The sequence below is a fragment of the Sinohyriopsis cumingii genome, chromosome 18 (assembly GCF_028554795.1).
Source record: "Sinohyriopsis cumingii isolate HCF-2022 chromosome 18, ASM2855479v2, whole genome shotgun sequence".
In the NCBI taxonomy this organism is placed as follows: Eukaryota; Metazoa; Mollusca; class Bivalvia; order Unionida; family Unionidae; genus Sinohyriopsis; species Sinohyriopsis cumingii.
The window spans coordinates 79,476,622-79,485,431 of NC_142978.1; positions in this window are offsets into that span (position 1 = coordinate 79,476,622).

Sequence of the window (8,810 nt, forward strand, 5' to 3'; positions counted from 1 at the left end):
AATTGAAAATTCATTTTCAATCATTCTAAATCTTCCTCTTTCCTTTGTCTCGCACTTTAAAGGAAATGCACAAAATAATAATAATAATAACGAGGACTTTGTATAGCGCCTAATCTTTAGAAGCTCTAAGCGCTTTACAACATTAGACAACACCTATAAGATAAAAAACATATAAAGATATGATTACAAAAACAAACACCATGAAATTAGAAAACATTAAAAAAAACATGCTGAGAATATTTAAGGCAGGAAACATTATTAGGTCTTTAAGTTTGTTCTTGCAGTCGAAATAAGTGAGTTTTGAGAGCACTCTTGAATGTGATCACTGTGTCTTTATGTCTAAGTTCAGTGGGCAATTCATTCCACATTGCTTGGCCCTGGTATGCAAAAGAACGATGTCCATATGACTTTGTTTTCATAGTGGGAATAATGAGTATACGATTGTCAGAAGAGGAGCGTAAGTATCTTGCGGGTGTGTACACATGGGTGAGGTCGGATAGGTATGTTGGACTAGAGTCCGAAAGTGAAACGTAGCACAGAGAACATATTTTGTGTTTGATTCTGGATCGAATGGATATCCAGTGTAGGGTACAGAGCAGCGGTGAGGTGTGCTGTGATCGTGGTACTCTAAGTATGATCCGAACAGCTGTGTTTCGAACTTTTTGAAGTTTCTGGAGCAGATATTGAGATGAACCGGACATAATTGAGTTACAATAGTCCAGTCTTGAAAGTACTAATGAACACACAAAAGACTAACAATGACAGGAGTCTGAAATACTTACAGAGGTACAGTAAGGACACACGTTTAAGTATATCATTTTAAAATGGAGTACATTTTCCTCTATTTCCTTTTAAGTAGAACCGGGATGAAATGCGCTTTTTGTTTTGAATGACCTATGCTAATCACGTCCCTGCGATAATCCGTGAAAGACTTTTATGTATCCGTCCTTATGTACATCACAAACTCCTTCCAGGTTAATCACTTTTAAAAATTCCATAAGTTGAAAAAAGTTAAGTATTAAAAAAAGTATGCCATTTCATTTAAACTTTCTCGTAAAAGTTAGAATATGTTAAGGTCTTTGCTCAAAGATTGAAACAATTCACGTTACTCATGAATTTTGCTTTGCACACTGAGTAAGTAAATATATCTAGAAAAACAAGGTTTAAAAGATGGATGGGGAATATATATAGACCTACGGGTCTGAGACAGACTTATAATCTTTATTTGACTTGAAATTGTGTCATTGAGTCTTTAATTGCTGCTTTGCCGTGTGTGTGTGTGTGTGTTCTCGTTCTCTAATTTCATTTTTGTTTTACTTTCCAACTCAAATGCAGTACTAAAAGTAACAGAAACACCACCAAATGTGATACGGCCCGTATATAGATTTTAAACTGTCTTGCGATGAATCGATCCAAATTACAAAAATAATAATTTTCATAACATAAATCTGCTATTTAGAAAGTAATCTTCAAAATATAGTTAAATCGATGGAAGAAATCATGGATGGAGGGATGAACTCTGTGTCTTCCTCTGTGTGTGTGTATGTGTGTGTATCTATTTATTTACCTATCCATCCATCTCTCTCTCTCTCTCTCTCTCTCTCTCTCTCTCTCTCTCTCTCTCTCTCTCTCTCTCTCTATATATATATATATATATATATATGCAAGACTTGCAGACTTGTTTTCTTTTTATGTCAAAATTGTCTGTTGAAGAAGTCTTACAATAAATACAAAATAACTACCTTTCTCTGCAGCTATTGATATGAAATGAAACATCTTGCACCAAAAAGGTTCAAAGAACTTACTATGGCTTCAGCTTCAGTTAGTTTTCGAGAGGTAGTGACAGAACTGATTCCAATCCTCAAGACGACACACAATTCCAAAAGGATAAAAAGCACTCCAGTATGTTTGTCCATCTGTGCCTACACTGTATTGACTGCAGAGTATAATAATAATAATAATAATAATAATAATAATAATAATAATAATAATAATGATAATAATAATGATAATAATGATGATAATAATAATAGTAATAATAATAATAATAATAATAATAATAATAATAATAATAATAATAATAATGATAATAATAATAATAATAATAATAATGGTTGTCATCCTTTAGTGTCGAGAGACGATGGAAGTGCGCCCATGAGAGATGTACCGGTTGGTGGTTGTGCAGCGTTTGCTGTGGCTGTGTAGCAAAACACGGGAGTGGCAGTCCTTGCTGCACTTGAAGGTTGTGTCTGGTATTGGTTGGAGCTGCTTCTTCTTCCTCTGCGATCGTTTTACATCAGCTAGCAAGCGTAGCTTGTCCTCGTCGGCTTTTAGACCAGTGATCAGAGCATGTCGCCAGGTGGACCTGTCTAGAGCAAGCTCTTCCCAGGTGTTGACATCAAGATATCAAGCACACCAGCGAGTGGTCGGTGTCGCAGTCAGCGTTCTGAAAGGTACTGGTAAGAAGCACACCTTTCATGGCAGACCGTCTCGTAATAATCAAGTCAAGCTGGTGCCAGTGTTTAGACCGGAGATGCCTCCAAGACACTTTATACTGTGGATTTGTCTAAAAGAATGAATTGGTCATGCTGAATTCGTGGTACTAGCACATCTCTAGGAAGCGCTGTCCGCTCTCATTCATCTTCCTAAAGCCAAACTTGCCAAGACAGGAAGGCCAAGAGTCATGGTCGGCATTAAAAAAACACGCTGAGAATATTTAAGGCAGGAAACATTATTAGGTTTTTAAGTTTGTTCTTGCGTTGAAGTCGCCCAGAAATATCAAGTTCTCTTCCTTGGGAATTTTGTCGATGAGCGAGTCTAACTCGTCGTAGAACTCATCCTTGGTATATGCGGTGGCGCTTAGTGTGGGAGCGTAAACGCTGATCAGGTTGACAGATCCCGGTTGTGGTATGGAAGCGGAGGGGTAGCAGTCTTCCGTTTCCTTGTTGGCAGGGTTCTTTCATGCCCAGCAGAGTTATTATTATTATTATTATTATTAACCACTGGGGGGAATTTTATTATATATGGCTCTGCGACCAAGGAAACGAGCGTATCGAGCGTAACGTAACGTAAAGGACTTCTTGTGATCTTACAGGAGAATCATTTAACTTTTGTAAATTAAATAATCTTTTTTAAATCTCGTTCACGCATTCATACACACTCACATTCTCCCTCAAAGTTTCCTCTCTCTCTCTCTCTCTCTCTCGATTTCGATCGATCGATCGATCGAATTGATTTGGTTCTAAATAATTTTAAATAATTTAGCTGAGTCTACTGGAGACGCATAAAAATGACAAATTAATCAAAAGTACGCTGACGTCGGAATAAACATGCTCCTACTTCCCTGCTCTAACTTGTGCATCGTTTCGTATATGTCGATTTTGTAACAGGTTATATTGACTGATGTTTGGAGCAACGGTACATATGGTAACTTAATGTGAAAGAGGAAACCTGTGAATCTAACGAATAACGATCAAGAATGGATGGGCGATCACATACCCTTGCACAGTCAGAATAATCGAATCTCGAAATAGAGTGTGTATTTAGTTATGCCATATATACTCTCTCTTTTTGGGAGGGAGAGGGGGCAGAACTTATTGAAATCCTATTTATTTCATTTCATGTTTTCTCGTCAGATCATACACGTGTTTTAAGTTGTGGTAACCCACGGTTAGGTTGTACGGTACCGGTAAATGGCGCTTCACGTCATGTGGAATATCAATTAATGACACCAGACGTTAAAGCATATCACAATGGAGGTGGGGGTCAAAATCGAAGAATTTAGCAAGTAACACATAAGTTAGACATTATAAAATGCTCCTATTTATTGTGTCGTGGTATATGTGTACAATGAAGTAAACCATTATATCGCAAAACGAAAAGCCAAGTCAACGCAATGAAGAATCTACACAACAATGATAGAGAGATTGGTTGTTTTCTTGGTTGCTCTGGGGTTTAACGCCATTGCGAAGCGCAAGATAGGCTATATATGGTGGCCAGTATAACTGGTGGAGGAAGTACCTGGCAAAACCCTGGTAATAACCACCGATCCACGGGAAGCTACTGGCAGCTTTCTCTGATACTCACATTTGGCGAGCCCGAGACTTAAATCTTCGCAGAATAGAGGTGTGGTGGCAGTGATCGATAAAGGCTAGCTCTTTAATCACTCGCACCATGTTACGTGTTTAGGCTCGAAGAAACAGTAACACAGAAAGAGAGAATACAATAAACTTTTTAAAATTTAACAAATAATTTATTTTCCTGGGAAAATTCTGGAAAAAATGAAAAAAGGAGAACCTACGGTTTCAAGAATTCCAATACAAAAGTAATATAAGAATAATTCATGAATTATATTGCAAAAGTCCTATTGACAAATGCTCTAATAATTTCAAGTTCGAATCCTGATGGAAAAAATCCTAGATGAATGACGATGTCGTATGCTGTGTGCTGTAGTCAGTACTGTGCTTATCTACGGTTCATTGTAGAAATACAAATAATGGCACTCCGGTGTTGGAAATCCAAATTAAACTTGTAAGCAATGTCTTTCCAAAATTTCTGTTTGAGCACACCTCAAAATATTTCAGACAGGTAAAGGAATTAATTCCTTTGAAATCCAAATGATCTGAAGATAATTAACTCAAAATCTGGCACCAACAAAGAAAACAACTTGATACCAAGTGTAAAAGCCCAAAATTTATATATATATATATATATATATATATATATATATATATATATATATATATATATATATATATATATATATATATATATATATATATATATATATCTCTAAAACAAAGGTTATATTGTATTATAAGACGCAGTTTCAAAATACCTCCCAACTGCAAAATCAGAAGGGAGTCACGTGATCATTTTTATATTATGTACACAGAATATGGCTTTGATTAGACCAATAATTTTCTCTAAAATAAAACAATAAAAAAGTTGTTTACATCTTCAACCATGTAGGACCATCATGACCTTGGAAACAACCAATCATTTTAAAATAAAACTTTGTTTACTAATTTTGAATCAAGGTCAGCATTCAGGCCAACACCTGGTGTTTATGAAAAGAATGATTCAGGTCAACCAATTTTCTGGAAAAATATTATCTCCAGTGAATAAATTTATATTATAATAGCATATAATAGAATAAAAAATTTAAAGCTGGCAAACAATTAAATTAAAATAAATATCAATTAAATCAGATATACTCGTGCCATCCGAGGCCCCCTGAGAGAGACAGAGAGAGAGAGAGTAATTTTGAAATCAACTCAGATAATAAATCGCAATGAAAGACCCTGACAACTGACTGTATTTATTGTTCCATCAAGAAAATAACGACTGAAAGAGAGTATCTCACTTTCAGCTCTACCTTTGATATGATCTTAATGGTGTGGCAAAAATGATGCAGACTAGATTTGTTCAACATCACAACATTATCCAACATCGATATACAAATGATGATTTGGGGCAAGGCTCGAGCATGATCATGTGAGCAGTCGAAAATGATAGAGGATGCAGTATTTAAAATAAAACGGACAGAGGTGCTGAATGTTACCCGTTGGAATACAAATGAGAGTTGATTATAGAAAGAAAACAAAAGCCGAAAGTAAACCTCGATCGTGCAATAAATCAGTAAGGCAATAATCACACATGTGACAGCAATATAGCACTGCAGTTTAACCATTCCAGTGATCCGTGCAGACATGAAACTTTCAAAGTTGAGACACTTCTGAAAGCTTATTTATCTTATTTTTTCTCTATGAAACGTTACTGTTTGAGAAAATAGAGGTGACATTATAACGCAGAAGGGTTTAAATAGTGCATGAAACTGGAGATCAGTTGGAAAGTCAACAATATAGCCAAGATACAATATAGAGGACACCTTTGACATCGATTATGATGCAAGTTGCATTGACGGTATCGAGGTCACAGTTTGAAGAAACAGTGCCTCCTTGCTGTGCCTACTCGTACACTTCAGACTTTTAGGAGCTGTTTTGTCCACTATCTGCTAGCTTAAAATGTTAGCAATATTTTCTGATATTTGTTTTATGATTTAAAAGAATATTTGAGAGAGAGAGAGAGAGAGGGGAGAGAGAGAGAGAGAGAGAGAGAGAGAGAGAGAGAAAGAGAGCGCGCGCAATCATATATGTTGAACCGAGGGAATTACTTTGACATGTAGATTCATCCGTGTCCTTGGTTTATATAAATTGAAGTAGCGTGTAATAATAATGAATTCTCTTCGGAGGCTTATTACTCGTTTTGAAGGGTAAATTAATTGTTCTGAAGTTTTGAAGGATAAATTAATTGATTTAAGGATAAATTTGCCATCAAATGAATTAGTTAACAGGATATATCAAGGGGTCATCTCAAAATTGTATCGCTGATGGGAGGTAGTAATCGCAGGACATGGTCCATTATTGCTCTTTAATACTAGCTGTACAGTGGATTCCGCCTGCAGTAGAATACGTGCATAGGATTAAGCTTGCAGTAGGATATGTGCATAGGATTAAGCCTGCAGTAGAATACGTGCATAGGATTAAGCTTGCAGTAGAATATGTGCATTGGATTAAGCTTGCAGTAGAATACGTGCATAGGATTAAGCTTGCAGTAGGAAATGTGTATAGGATTAAGCCCGCAGTAGAATACGTGCATTGGATTAAGCTTGCAATAGGATATGTACATAGGATTAAGCTTGCAGTAGAATACGTGCATTGGATTAAGCTTGCAGTATGATATGTGCATTGGCGAGCGGAACAAAACTTGTATCGCAATGATATGGGTGGACTAAAAAGCAGCACGTGGCTACAATACAGTGGAATCGCATGATTCTGTGAATATAAAAGAAATGAATTGACACTAAAAAAAAATGATGAAAAAAAAACCTTAGAAGTATTGAGTGCTTTTTAGAGCAATAAAAAGGGATTTTTTATCTATACGATTTATTGTAATCTTTCTCGAAGTAATCCACATGCATCTTTTCCTGACCTTTGGTGAGGTATTTTCCGTCTTCGAAATTAGTCACCTGTTTCCGTAAATTATATACACAACCCCATTTTGGTAACATTTATATATATATATATATATATATATATATATATATATATATATATATATATATATATATATATATATATATATATATGTGTGTGTGTGTGAATAATGTCACTTTTAAATTTTTACTGCCAAAACATTATAAAGAACTCGTGAAAAGGGGCTAGATTAAAATTCAGCCAATCATCATTGTAATTATTCTTTATTCTCTTGCATCATACTATTGACTCAATATATCTCCAATTAATGTTACTTGTTGACATGTGTCTTATTTTTATAATGACCTAATCTGATAATTGTCTATCGTTGTCTGAATTTTGTCCAATTTGGCCAAGTGGATTTTGAGAGAAACCTCGAATCCACTGCTTAGAGTTGTTTAACTTAATCCATTCCGCTGTTTACTTCTCTAGATTAACAATTTATAAGTTGCTTTTCTAACTTTTAACAGCCATTTCAGTTACAAAAAATAAATAATATTCATCTTTTCCAAACTCTTTTCCACTCTCTCGAATCTTCACTATACCGAGTATTCATGTTTTGCATAGCGACGTGCTCACTTATTTAGTTTACATCGGGTATTTCAATCTGAATGAAACCAGGTCTCCACCGTCCAGCGTGAAGATCTGAAAGGGACCGCTAAGGACTGATATTGAACTCACATGAGCAACAATCGCATGCGATCATTGCGTAGTGTGTATACGCAAGTAGTATATGGGGATACGCTGGGGTCTATGGGACCGCTATGTTAAATTTGGGACGTTGTACCCTGGGGTCTATGGGAGTTTAACATGGGTGGGATAGTCTAGGATCAACGGGAATTTAACATAGAGAATGTATAGCGACAATGTATTGGGACTGTATAGGGACATAGGGAATTTAACCTAGCGACAAGGGATTGGGACTGTTTAGGGTCTATGGAAATCTCAGTCAAAAAGGTCGTGAAGCTGTTTAGGGTCTATGGGAAATTTAACATGGGGTAAAACCTTGGATTTGCATAGGGTCAATGAAAGTCCCGATGAAAAAGGTGTTCCGGCACTATGGGGTCCATGGGAATTTAACATGGTTGGGCATGTATAGGGACAATGGGAATTTAACATGAAAATGACACCTGGTAAATTGAACATGCGTGACGTCATGGTGTTATAGGGTCAAAACTATTTATAGGGCGAAATGCATTTATAGCGACAAAGGTTGATAGGGACAAACATAGACATACAGAAACAAACAAATACACATTCAAACAAAAAAGATGGAAACACACAGAAAAGAGGACAGGAATGTTCTAAAGAAAGACTCACAGATAGGATAGAGACTCGAAAAAGAAAAGCTTGTAGTATGGGTACAAAGCATTTATTCAAATATATGCATGGGCTCTCTGGCCTGTGCTTTGAACTAAGCACTGTCCATTTAATACATAAACATGCGGACATGAAACAAACCTATTTACGAGTTATTTAATTCTTGGTTCTAGTAAACTACTTTTTAAAATTAAAGTTCACGCCTTTCTAAAAAACGACTCATATACAACCTATTTATAGTAAATGTTTATTTATAAGGAAAAGCTAAAACAAAACAAGTAACAAACAATTAAATAAGACAAAGTGTTCATGTTTCTCTCTATATCCGTCACACACGTTGTTTAAAGTTTGGTCAGCTACCACTTGTGTGCCGGCGTAGATGTTTCCAAGTACTCCCTTTCATTCCTAAATCTGCTGTTATGTCCTTAGTGCTATGTACACTTATCGGCAAGC